This window comes from Typha latifolia, chromosome 11, assembly GCF_019914945.1.
Source record: "Typha latifolia isolate L0001 chromosome 11, TyphaL0001v2, whole genome shotgun sequence".
Taxonomy (NCBI): Eukaryota; Viridiplantae; Streptophyta; class Magnoliopsida; order Poales; family Typhaceae; genus Typha; species Typha latifolia.
The window spans coordinates 2,218,534-2,232,774 of NC_133096.1; positions in this window are offsets into that span (position 1 = coordinate 2,218,534).

The window sequence follows — 14,241 nt, forward strand, 5'->3', positions numbered from 1 at the left end:
CTCTAATTTATTACAAAATTTATAATATCAATTCTGTCTTTTAACTTAACAATCACCTGATTGGGGGCATTTGCAATTTAATTGCATTTGTTTTTTTTATTTACAATAATGAACTCTAACGTTCATTGCAAATATAAATTATGTGCATTCTAATATAACAAAATGTGTATCAACTATAGAAAATATATGCACTCAGCTTTATATGCTAAATCGAAAAATAAAATGCAATTAAATTGCAAAAACCCCCACTTTATGAGATGGAATAAAAATTAAAATATTTTTCCATTTCAAATAATAATAGTTTTACATTGGTTTATCTTATAAGATAAGTGTTCGGATGAGATTTTAGTGTTTTGGAGACTTGATTTGATTACATTCCGCACAATGCCTTATTTTGTTGAGACTAACTTCCGAACTCGATTAGTTAGTCTTATTTTCTTAGTATTGATTTTTTAAAAAATAAACTTGATTAGATATGAAAAAGATAAAAGATGTTTGGTTTCTAAACCAATTAAGGGTCCCTAAGAGCAACTCCAACCGGGCTCCAAGTTCTAAATTTGAAGCCCGATTGAGCTCCAATGGGGCTCTAAAACTAGCTCCAAATTTAGAGCTAGCAATAACGGGGCTCCAAATTTGGAGCCCCACCATAAAAATGGAGCTCGACTCCATTTGTCATTTCAACCTTTTGAAATACCAAAATTGCCCAATAGTTATTACATTCAATAATTTTAATTTCATTTGTATCCTTTATTAAATAATTTAGTTAGTTAAACTGAGTATATAATTAGTTTTACTAATCGGTTTTTAACAAAAATAATATCATTGGAAAGGTCTCATCGAGACCTTTAAAATGATTCTAATATTAAATTATTTTTGAGCTAATTTAAATTTTAAAATTTTTAATATTTATAAAAAATGAGTATAATAAATTATGTGTCCTAAAATATAATTACTTAAAATTATTCTCAATATAAATATTAAATATTAAAATATATTAGATATGAAATACATCAAATATGAAATACATTAAAAATGAAACCGAGACCGGAACCGGTGGCTACGAAACCGGTGGCTACGGAACCGGAACCGGTGGCTACGAAGATGACTTACCAGAATATTAAACATCTATTATTTTTATTATGTTTGGTTAATTTTTGCTTATTTTATGTAATGCAATTTTGATATTTTTAGTTAATGACATGTAATGCTTATTTCAATATTTATTTTTGTGTAATATAATTTCAATGAGAGTTTTCTAACCATATATTTTTTATTAAAAAATAATAACGCTAAAATAACCTATTACGTAATTTAAAATTATTTTAATATATATGGAGCCCGGTACGTTGGAGTGCACCGAGCTCTTGCCACGGTTGGAGATGCTCTAAACAATATTAGACTGTTTTGGAATTTAATTTAGTTTTATGGTTAAAGTTAATCTTAAACTATATATCTATAGCACATAGTAGAGTATGGTTGGGTATTTTTTATAAATGTAGAGGCTAACTTTTGCATCGTGAACGTTGAGAGGTACTCTAGAGGTAAACTATGAAATTACACCCAAAAGTCACAGTGCTAGAAGCACCAGCAGTCCACCGGAGTATTTAGGATGAAATCATTGAAAACGAAGAGATCTCTGCTTTAGGACCATGGTGAGCCCAACCATGTTCTCCATTTATCTTCTTCCTTTTCAAACACCAGCAAGAATACACTTTTACCTGCTTCAATGAACTCCACCCGATTAGGTAAGTTTTAGGCCTTTGAGAGCAAACTCTCGAGGCCATTAACATAAATTGATCGGTCACTATCAGCTTCACCACTAAATAAAGTTTAGATTTGTGATCGGGGAGAGTGTTTTCTTTATCAAAGGGTATGTTTTCCTCTCATTTTTCATATGAGAAGAGCAGCTAACTTTCTTAGAAGCTCCTCACCAATGAGAGCCATGGAGAGCTTAAAGAATGCTACTATGGGGGAAAAAGGGGATGGGAAGTTGGACGTAAAGAGAGGAAAACGGTAGTCATGGAGAAGTGATTGCTAAGAGTGAGGAAGGTAGCAGTTGGGAGAGGGGAGAGGGAAGAAGGGCTAGGTAAAAGATTTTAGTGGGGAAGAAGGATCGTTAACTCCGAGGAAGGAGTATTAGCTTGATATATATATATATATATAGTTGGTACATAAGTCTAGAAAGATAAAATTAGTTACAGATATTTTCTGCCAAGAGAAAGATGGGTTTAGTTACAACTATCTTATTCTTCTTTGTAGCAAAATTAACCAAAAAGTGGTGTTAGGGACATATCTCAATGTAGTGGTTGAGTATTATGTGGTTGGTTGCTAAAAGCTTCCCTCAAGCTCAAGGGGGGTGTCAACAATCATGAGATTGCTTCGCAAAAAAAAAGTCTAACTAAAGACAAGCCTTTGGTAAAGATATCTTTGATCTTTTGTTGAGATGTAATAGGTTTGAATCTCCTTGTCAAGAACTTTCTCCCAAATAAAGTGATAATCTACTTCAATGTGTTTTGTTTTTGCAAGAAATACTAAATTTGAAGCTAGAGCAAGAGCACTCACATTGTCACACTAGATAATAGGAATGGCAGGAAGAGGTACATGTAGCTCTTTAAACAACATACGTAGCTAATAAAGCTCACTGGTAGCAATAGCAATAAATCTATACTCTACCTCTATGCTAGATCTAGAAATAACTGATTGGTTTTTTGCTTGCTAAGAAATTAGACAAGAGCCAAGAATAACACCATATCCACTAGTGGACCGACGATTAGTAGGGTCTCCTATCCAATCAAAATCACAATAAGCATTAAGACTAAGATTGCTCTTTGTGTAATGTAGACACAAATCAATAGTACAATTTAGGTAACACAAAAAGCGATTGGCTTTAAACCAATAAAGAGAAATTCTTCCAATAAAGCTTGCAGTAGACAATTAAACCAAGCACGTGGTACTTGCTTTAGTCTATATAATGATTTCTATAATTTGCAGACATAATTTAGATGTTCTTGATCTACAAAGCCCTATGGTTGCTCCATGTAAATTTCTTCGTCTAGGTAACCATGCAAGAATACATTAGAAATATTCAGTTGCTTCAAATGCCAATTAAATTGAGTTGTAAGAGCTAAAAGCAAACGTACTAAGCAAGATTTATAACAAGGCTGAATTTATAACAAGATTTATAACAAGGCTCAAAACCTTTGACAAATAGACGAGCTTTATATCTCTCAATAGATCCATCGGCCTTTTGTTTCAGCTTGTATACCCATTTGTTGTGAACAATTTTTTGACTAACTAGCATGGGGCAGAGAGACCAAGTACCATTTGCAAGCAAAGCATCGAATTCTATCCCCCATAGCAGCACATCAATTAGGATCCTGGATAGCCTTAGAATAACATGTAGGTTCTGATGGTAAGTTACTCACATGTAAGGCTATAAGTGGATGCTTAGTAGCAGCAAATATTTTAAAATCAGAGAAAGACTTTGGTCTTGAAGAACCAGTTCTAGACCTTGTCTACATTCAGTGTGTAGAAGGATTGGTGGTGGTTTCGGTGCTAGGTGGAAGAGTGAGTTAGGAAAGATTAGTTTGCTCTGTGGTTGATTGATGCTGACGAGGTTGATGGTGAACTAGGAGTATGAGCCATATTTGATGGAGATGACAGTGGAGTTGGCAACATAGGAGGAGTAGTAGGGGCAGTACTGGATAATGGTGAGGGATTTTGGGTGTTGGATGTTGTGATAGAAGAAGATAATAAAGAATTAGGTAATTGATTTAAAGGAGATAAAACAGGTGAAATAGGGGGGTGAAGGAAAAATTGTACTTGATGCAGAATGTGATCACTTGAGGAAGATTCTGAGCTAGCTATTGTATCAAAAGTATTCTCATCAAACATGACATGCCTTAAGATGTATACTCAACTGGAAGTTAGATTAAGACAACGATAACCTTTATGATCAGAAACCGTAGCCTAAGAAAATATATCGTTTACTGCAAAATTCAAGCTTATGCTTGTTATAAGACCATAAAAGTGGAAAACATGCATACCCAAAAATATGAAATTTGGAGTAATTAGATTTAACATGACAAAGTTTCGTATAGCGATTAGAATATTGTAAAACTTTTGTGGGTAGATGATTTATTAGATATATTGGCAAGTCTGATTGTGCAAGTAATGTTAAACTAATTTCGACAATGTGACAATGTTTTCATTTAGCAATATTATTTTAGTCGGAGGTTTGTGGACAAGTTAATCGATAAAAGATACCATTGTAAATATAGTAGATGTATATTCACCACCATCATCTATTTATATTGTCTTAATTTTGCAAGACAATATTTTTTTTTTCGATTAAAATCTTAACCGTAGTAAAATAGATAAACACCTCAGATTTTTTTGTTTTAAAGTAAAAAATCCATGAATAACGAGAAATGTCAACAAATATGATATAGTACTTAAAATAATAGATTGAACAGGTGAAGTCCAAACATCAGTGCGAACTAATTCTAATGGATACTTAGATTCATGGCTAGAATTCGGAAATGGTTGTTTCTTAGTTTTGGCTAATTGATAAGGTGTGCATAATTATCTAGAAGCCACGTTATGTGACAGGAAGTTGTTGATTTTTGATCAAGTGATTTAAAACATGAGAAGATGGATGCCATATAGAAGTTGCTATCTTCACCCCAAGTAATGCAACAAGTCCACTCATTTAATTTGATGAGATATTCTCTAATCGAATTGGATAAAGACCAAACTCACTCATTTAATGGAGGATCGTTCTCGTTGTCAAGTCATTCACCCAAAAATATGAGGAAGTAAGAACAAAACAACAATTATTGGCCTAACAAAATTTGTGAATAGAAAGCAAATTTGCTGATGCAAGAGGACAATGTAATATATTTTTCAAAGTTAAAGAAGAAGTGGTGGTAGGAAAAGAAGTTGATCCAACGTGAGAGATTGGCAAATTACCACCATTACCTACTCCCACAGTGTCAAGTCTATTATAAGGCTGTTGAATTGTGAGAGACGCTTCAAGCTCTATCGTAATATGGATATTTGCACCACTATCAGTGATCCAAGTTTGATCTTCAATCAAGTTATTTGAATGAGCAACCATTGCAGCTAGCTTACTTGGAGGTTGTCGACCATGATAAACGTAGTCAATGCGATGAAAGCAATTGAGAGATTGACGATTGTTTCTTCCACAAATCTGGCATAGTGCACGATTAGAAGAATAATCATTTAGTGAATAGGTTTTACCTTGTGCTTCAATGGACTACCTACTCTCTGGCTTTTTGAAACTTATTTGTGAAGCCTCAGAAGGTTGAGAATATCTTGGCTGGTTATTTGGAAACTTTCGTTTCCTATTGTTGTAGCCTTCTGAGAAACCATAGCAAAAGAACTTCTTTCAGTTCCAATAATTTTAATTTGATTGTCCAACATTGCCTCATAATTAAGCAATTCGGACTGATATTCTTCAAGTGGCATATCGACATTTCCTGTAGTAAAAGAATAGGAAGTGATAAATTGATTAAACCTGACATCTAAACCACCATCAGAAAAGAAATCAACTCGTGATTTAGTACTGGTTGTCCAACAAGAGCAAGTTGGTCAACAATATACTTGGCTTCATGAATGTAATCACAACATTTCTTTGATTCTTGACGAGTTCCTTGTAGTTGGCAACGAAGACGAGTGATCCGAGATCTCAAAGGCGAAGCAAAACGAGTGGCCAAAGCATTCCAGGCATGTCGTGAAGTAGTTAGAATATATATGGTAAATATAATCTTCTCCAATAGTATGCCAATTAACTAGCTAAGAATATAGTGATCTTTCGTTTGCCATAACATGTAGTATGGATTCACAGCAATGGCCTTTTCTACAACTTTAGAACATCCACTAGTATAAAGATATTGCCTAGAACATGGTTTGGAGTCATCGACAACACCAAGAAGTTTATGAGATAAAAAAATAGGAAGAAATTGGGATACCCAAACAAGATAGTTATTACCATCTAGCTTTACAAAGACTAGATGAGCGAGCAATATTTGGGATCTGGAAGGGGGCAATAGGAATATTGGATTCAGCCATCTAGAAAGGATAAAAAATGCGTTAGCAAAAAGAATGATCAGATAACAAGAAAGAATTTGAGTAGTGTTTGGCTTTCGATTATTATTTTGCTAAACTAATGTATTGATATATATAGAGTTGGTGCATAAGCCTAGAAAGATAAAATTAGTTACAGATATTCTCCACCAAAATAATACTGGAGAAAGATAAGCTTAGTTATAACTATTCTCTCCTTCTTTGTAGCAAAATCAATCATAAGCTGGTGTTTGGGATAATATCTCAATTCGGTGGTTGAGTATTATGTGGTTTGTTTAACACTAATTGAGTGAAAATAGGTCATTAATATCTCGATTCAGATTGGATCCGGGTAAAAATTTCTTATCCGACCCAGATACGGATTCGAATACGAGTAGGACTAGTAAAACTCCGATACAAATACAGATGCGAGTCGAATATAATTTTTTGGATACGAATGCAAATATTTGATAATCGTTTACCCGCATATATTTTTGAATGATTTACAATTTTTAAGTTTGCTTGTTTAAATGGTGAGTATTGATATTGTTACTAATAACATACATTACATGAATATTGTTTAAGTCTTAATATTTTGTGTTAATTTGTCTCCAAAAGAAATATCATAATTAGTTTAAAATTCGATCCACATGTGTTTAAGATTCGATCATCTATTCGAAAATTATCTGATTCGCATCCAGAAAATATTCATACCCATTTAATTAGAATATGGTTTTAAGTTTTGCTATCCATCTAATATTTGTGTCCAAATTCATATCAAAATTTAAAATATGGATTCAAATGTAGGTTGAACATTATCGATGTATTTTCACCCCTACTTCCAATGCTAATAGAGTTCATTCCAATGATATATGAAGATGAACAATTTTGAGAAATATAAAAAGAATTGACACCAGAAAAGCACTACACTGGACAAGTTCAAGCTTAAATAATCATCAATGTCAAACCATAACATATCATTTAATCTATATCACCAATAACAGTTTTTGATATTTTCAGTGGTCTGATTTGCAAAATGCTAGCATTTGTGAACTAATGTAATGTCACTTACATTCAAATAATATTGGTTCATGGAAGAAGTGCAGAATTTCTACTGCAATTGCATTTCATTAACATTTGAAGTCCAATTTAGATTTCTAATACTAATTCAATATAATTGAAGACGGCAGATTATTCTCCATATTTTTCTCAAAGGGAAAGCCTAGGCAAAAGATTCTATTCATATCATACTAGTGCTACAAACTACAATCTTATACACAAAGAAAAGTGGGGGAAAACCATTTTGATTAATAGTGAGAGAATGAATATTATGCCTCAAGGGGATAAAAAAGATTAACAAGAGATACATTTCAGATAAAAAAATCTAGCATCTCTATTATGACCTCTCTAGACTTGAACACCGTAGCCCTATACAGATCCGAAAGAAGCTGAAATAAGGATTCGACACCGGCACCGACATACCATAAAGAACAACCTAATAATAAAGAAACTAATTAGAAAATAATAATTAAAAATTGTTATAGGAAGGATTGAGAGAATGTGTCATGTGATTATGACACGTTAAAAATCAAACTATGCAAACACGTGCACAACATGTGCCCTCTCATTTCCTCTCGTGCGAGTGCCCTTTTGTCCCTTCCATTGTACGACCCCTAATACCTACTCTTCCAGTCCTCTCTAATCCTCCTCTTTTTCACTCTCCTACAGCCGCAATGATCCCTCCCCAGTAACTCTCTTCTCATTTCGCCACCACTATGGCTAAAGTTCGGTGATAAACCAAGCATTAGAGACGTCGATGAGCTCTTTTCCCTTCTCACGTCTTGATTCTTCGATTTGAAGTTTGGAGTTTGGTATAGGTAAAAGTGCGCAATAGTTCAAAAAGTTTAAGTAGAATTATTCCAATTCATTATTAGTGTAACTAATTGTTATAGGAACTCAAGTTGGCATATACACCATATTATGAAGAAAATTTGGTTGATTCAAGATTTAGTGGTGATTGGGATGATCGCATCATTTATATTTAGCCTATTAAAGCTATCTTAATTTTTAGGTTGAATTATTTTAGTTTTTTCTCTTATTTTGGCTAGATTCATAATGAGGTTCTTCATTTTCTTAAATTCTTGTCAAAATTTCATTAAAGTTTTGTTGTAGTAATGTATACATTTTAGTTCATATTTGTAGTTTAAAATTAGAAGCTTCATTTCATATCTTAACCCTACTATTTTCTTTGTGACAAAATAAACTTAACTAAAGGTGGCAATGCACTTTATCAAGTGAGAAAAGAGTAAGTAAACATTTTCCTGATATTAAAATACGCATCCTCTAACATCACCAGCATCCATCTTTTTTTTATTTTAAGGCATCTCTTTCATGTAACACTAAAACTCTCAATTCTTTGTGCATATATTGGGAAGACACTATAGAAATACTCATCGCCAAATACATGTACTTTATATGTGGATGGAACCCACATAATTTTTATATAACTTGCTAGTTGATATGTTCACATATTAATATCCAAAATAAGAAACCTAAATTTACCAAAATAATATAAACAAAGAATATACAAAGTATCATAAGCCACAATAAGCTTCAAAAATACATATCCATAACATAACTAAAAGTAAATAAATGACTATGTTATAGCAACATAACTAATTTAGTCATAAAAATTTTATTAAAAAAACTAAATCTAGGAAATCTAACTAATCTTCATATGCTCTTCTACAATCTCGAAGTCATCTACTGATCTGGATAACAAATTTCATCATAAATAGTGAGCATAAAACCCAACGAATATACACATTTACAATCAAAATATTGTAACACATAATGCAACAATATATGTCATGCTGATGAATACAACAACGATGGTTCATAGTTTACAAAAGAATGCGAGATCAAGTATTGGAATGCTCTCCTAGAGTCTTAGATAGTCACATCATCATATGCTCTCTTAAAGTCTCAAACAATAAGTAGGGTTAGACATCTAGTAATAATGTTGTTTGTATATACTGTCAATGATGTCAACGCTGCACATGATTGATTATTTAATGACCATCAGACTGAAGACTCAAATTGTAAGCACATTCTCATGCTAATCATTGCACATCATGTGGGATTTCATAAGCTCCCAACTCAAAAAGATTCACTATCATCATCAGATACTGCTAGAGCTATAAACTCTACTTCATAATACTATCATTTTCATGGTCATTAAGTGTCTAACCTCTATACTCAATAATAATCACGTCTACTCAAATCCAGTGCACAAGCTATCTAATTGTCCTCTTATGACTAATGATCTTAGGCATAGATCAAAATATATAAATACTATATATATAAATCTGCTTCTAACCCTGGCCGAGTGAGTAAAGAGGTATTATCGAGGCGATATTTAACTATTTAGTAATACGTGCACATAGCGCAATGTCTAATATCATGCACATGCATGATTAACAAACTTTAAGTGCATATAATATATAAATCATGTATTCAATCATCATGAAGTGATAACACATAAATGCTAATAATAATAAAAATGAATACAAATGTCATAATATTATTACAATGTCATAATGCTAGCACAATCATAGTATATCTATACTATCCTTAGAAGAATCACTTGCCTAAAATCACGCCTAACTAGTTTGTTTTCTTCTGTGTCGCCGCGAGAACCTCCTTCTACAGTACTGAATCTGTCAAGTAATTAATTTAATTGAAAATGAGCAAACATATCTACCAAGATCTAACTAATAAAAGTTATCATCTGAAAAAATAAAAAATAATAATTCAAGTTATCGTCTATATTAGTTTTGGGTAGATTTAGATGAGATCCTTAAAATTATCTATGCAAAAGATAATTATGGCATTAATGCTAATATAAGAGGCTATTAAGTGTATGTAATAATAATATAATCATGTTTGATACAATATTTAATATAAGGATAACTCGAGCAAAACTAACTATTGAATTTTCATTAAATGCAAAAAAAGCCACTAAATTAATATCCTCGTCATAAAATACGTAGGGTCAACTTACGAAAAATATTATAAACAAATAAATTACCATTTTCTGACAATTTATATGTAATATTTCACTATAATAAGGTCAAAAACTAAATAAAATAATTAAAGACTCGAAGACAAAATAAACAAGGACATCTGGGCCAGCCCATGGCCCAAATAAAGGGTTGTGCTGCAGCTCTCCTGCAGCCCACCACCATAGCTAAAGATTCAAAATTGGGCCCAAGGGCCCAAATCGAGTTCCCACCAAAAGAATTTGAGTTCTCTCTCTCTCTCTCTCTCTTCATCTTCTAAAAGGGAGATGGGAGAACAGCAATGGAGAAGAGGAGGACAAAATTTGGAGAAGACGAGGGAGCTTGATAGCCAAATTATATTTATCTAAAATTCAGATTAAGTTGTTTACTGAAAAAAAGAAATAAAATTAAAAAAAAAAAAGGGATTGAGTGCATAAATGTTGACATGAATGATGTTATTTAGTGTATATATTTAGAGAACAAGGCCTTGATATGGAGAGGTGATAAGAAGAGATTATTTCCCATTAATTCCCTCATTTTGGTAAGTCTAATGGAACTCTGGTTGCTCCCTTTGATTGCAGATAGGTTCTTCCCTAATTCATCAAAGAATTTTCAATGTAAGAAAAGTAACTCCTGAGTGTGAAGTTGATCTTCTCTTATCATGGCCTTTTGTTTGCTCCCTAAGAATGTACATTTCTTTTATATATATAGCTTTACCAAGATCTACACGCCATTAATTTCTTTACTAATTCATCTAATTTCTTTACAAAGGCACCCTTAGATCCAATGGATGACTTGGATTCCCACATGATTACAGGTAAAGATAATAAATATATATACCTATTGGCCAATATTTTGATGTACATTTGAGGTATCAAGTCAAACAAGTAAGCTTTCATGGCTTCCACCCAATACTACCAATATTATTAGGTTGGCTTATAAGGCCCAAGATGCAATCCTAATCCCAACCCACCAAAACCTTACTTTGACAATGTAAACTCCTCAAGCAACAAAGATTCTAAACAATCTGGTATCCAATCTGGTATCATCTAAGGGAGGGTTCTTGACCAAACTATGCCTCGTTATAAATTTATTTATCGAAATAGTTTATCTCTCAAATTTAATATCTAAATAGATCTATTCGAACATATTAGCCGCCACTCATCGAAGATTCGGACAAAAAAAAAAGCTAAATAGTTGTACTATAAAATGCTAATAAGTTTAGTATTTTTAAAATTTTATGAATCTTATCAATTAGCGATTGATTGAAGTGTTTAAAATAAGCTACTCTAATATTAAGTTTGAAAGATAGGACTTATTTGAGTAAATAAATTTCCCCAGAGGAGATGAAAACTTAGATAAGATATAAATAGATATCCCCAGTTGAGCATTGTACTAGGTGGAACTGAGAAGGGACCAAACAATGAAGATGGATAGGGGGGGTTATTAATTCCATGGCATTCTTTAATGATAAGGAGTAAGTGGGAGGTCATTGTCCAAGCCTTGAGAGATCTCATAAGGTTCTTTAGGTCAGTTGAGCAATCCACCATTACCTGATGCTTGATTGAGGTGACACACTAACTAAAAGGTCAAACAATATTAAGAAAACAACAGCAGGAGATAGCAAAACTTCTTGTGGATATATGCCATATTCCCTCCTATAGGACCAAAACTACTCCTTGGATTCTCTTTGATCCAGTAGGTTGGAAGTGGTTAAGAACTACTACTACTACTACTACTACTTATCTTCTCTCTCTCTCTCTCTCTCTCTCTCTCTCTCTCTCTCTCTCTCTCTCTCTCTCTCTCTCTCTCTCTCTCTCTGTGTGTGTGTTTCTGAGAAAGAGAGCTGGCAGGTGGTGTTGAATGGAGCCCACTCAACCTAATCAAGCAATGAAGGTAGGAAAATGATGTCTGCTTAAGAAGAAGAAAAATTATGGGATGGAGGAAAGGTTTTAGGTTAGGAGGTGCATGAGAATGTTGCCTTAAAAGTAGGCAGGAGTTGATTGAATGGGGAGTCCTTGCAGTGCAATGTCATCATCAGAGTAATGTAGTCCTAATCTTCACCATCTCAACATGCAAGAGAGAAGATATCATTGGGAAGAGCAATTAAGTGAAGTAAATAACACAATACTTAGCTTACTATTAACTAATATACAAACTTAGAGTAGAGATTATATAAGCCAAATTATATCTCTATCCCTAAACTATGACTCAATATCACATGTGATCTACCTCTTCAATTATATAAAACATTACAATCCCACCCTGTTAAAAAGGGATTGGTATTTCGTTCGGGCCAACCGTCAAATGTAGTATTCAGATAAAATTGATCCGAAAATTATTTAGACTGACTCATACAAGATCGACCGGACGAAAACTGAGCTCCTTAGAAGTGTAGATTGTCATTTATTATTTCCCCCTATTTCTATATATATATATATATATCAACCACCAAAGATATATATTTTCTTCTCAAAATAGAGAAGAGAAGTGTAGATTTAGATTGGAATCTAACTAACGTAACTGCTCCGGGTCTTAGTGCAGTTCATGGCCTTATCTTCCAAGAAATTAAGAAAGAATATAAAAGGGAGGGATAACGCTTTTAATGTAGCCACTAGCTACTACTTTGGCCTTTAACAGGAGAAAGACTTTCTAGTCCTTTTCAATACCTCATCAACAAAACACACTTCAACGAAGAAAACACGCCTCCATCTATAAATACCGATAAGATAGGGTGTGAATTGCAAATTCTAAACAAAAAAAAATGTAGTGTGTGAAATATAATTTTTCCAATACAATTAACTTAAATATTTCCTCTTTTTGCCATTGTCTTTTAGTTTTTTGGCCATTTCGTCAGGGGGCATTGTTATATATTTTGGAACCTTCGGACTAAAGTGTAACAAATGAAAGTTATTATAATAATTGTATGTTTCTGTATGTGCTATGCTTTTTTTTTCTTTTGGGTTGAAAATTTATATCACCAAAATGTAGGGTGTGAAATGAAACTTATTTTACAATTTACCCCCGCCGGAAAATATAGGCGCCAATAAACCACGATTAATTTTTTAAAATTAAAAGAAGTGGTTAATTAGCTTCTCCACTTAACGCAATTGAGGTCAGCAGTCAAAAATAGGCATCAAGGTTGGGAAGGAGCCTTCCCTGGTGCAATTAAGAACCATATTTTTACCATATTTAGCAAGCTAGTTAGCCGACTAATTAGCCTCGCAATATATATGGTTGATGAACAAAAAAAATAAAAGAAGAAAATAAATATAAATAATCATCAAAGATTATAGTAGTGGCCCAAAGAGCCGAATGCTGGCCCTTTAAAATATTGACGAGCAACAAGGAGTCGATTTTAATAATTAGATGAGAGATCTTCTGTTAACAAATGTAGAGGAGAGCCTTGCGAAGGCCTATCGTCTTAGTAGCCAAAGTAGAGTTATAGACATCCTACCGATTGGTAATGCCAATTGAGAAACTCAGTGAGGTGCAGAAGATGAAACCCAACCCACTAGGTTCGCTCAGACGCAAAAATGAGCCATTAGAATTGAGTTTGAGCAATTCAGACGGAGGAGGCTCCTACCGGATGAGCAATTTTTCGTGCTTGACGGAGCCAAAATCTCATACTATTCGTAGGCAATGGCGATCATTTTTTCCCAAACTATCATTGGAGATTTGCAGACCGAACTGAAGATAATATAATTATGGTGCTTTCAAATATGCTAGAACATGACGAGAATAATGACAACCACGATTAATTTTGGATAGAAAGAATATTAATTATAATTTAGATTATATGGAAATTAAGTGCTTAAATTGAAAGCAAACAAAATAAAAGAAAATAAACATTTTCGAAATTCTATTCAGACATTATCTTCAATATAGAAAGAAAACTATTAATTTTCCTTGTCTAATCCTTTTTTTTTCCATTTATTTTTTTGAAGTATTTTTGTGCTTAAGCACTTACCCAACTAATACTGCGATTAGTTCCAACAGACAAAAGAGAGACAGAGGGAGAAAGGGAGAGGGAAAAATAATGGAAGTCCATTTGAGAAAGTCAAACCGATGGCTGTGAGAGAAGCCAGCCGCT